At 42.5% G+C, this 320-nt stretch overlaps 1 protein-coding gene across 1 annotated transcript in view; it reads right to left on the bottom strand.

Annotated features, from left to right (window-relative positions):
* The window catches only part of si:cabz01090165.1 (leucine-rich repeat and fibronectin type III domain-containing protein 1-like protein), a 428,959-nt gene that overhangs the window by 349,755 nt on the left and 78,884 nt on the right, over positions 1–320 (bottom strand). The gene's annotated exons all lie outside the window — the stretch shown is intronic.

Raw genomic sequence — 320 nt, forward strand, 5'->3', positions numbered from 1 at the left:
AAAATTCAATGAAAGTGATTAATTGTATTTGCAAAAAGCGTTGCATGGAATCCATCCTTTTTTTGTGATAATTTGGTTAAAAAGAAACCCATATATCAGACATAAACATTTTTAAAAAGGGGTCTAATTTGACCCGAGGACAACAGGAGGGTTACAGTAAGTAACATGGCGGCTGCCTGTGATAGCAGACAGAGCACAGTGCTTTACTAGCGGTTTAGCCCTCTATTGGGGGCATCCCAAGGTGATGAAGCCCTTTTACAAACAGCCTGTGTGTGCCCTAAGCTGGCAGACAGACAGACAGACAGACAGGCAGACAGACA

The sequence above is a fragment of the Etheostoma spectabile genome, unplaced genomic scaffold (assembly GCF_008692095.1).
Source record: "Etheostoma spectabile isolate EspeVRDwgs_2016 unplaced genomic scaffold, UIUC_Espe_1.0 scaffold172, whole genome shotgun sequence".
NCBI lineage: Eukaryota > Metazoa > Chordata > Actinopteri > Perciformes > Percidae > Etheostoma > Etheostoma spectabile.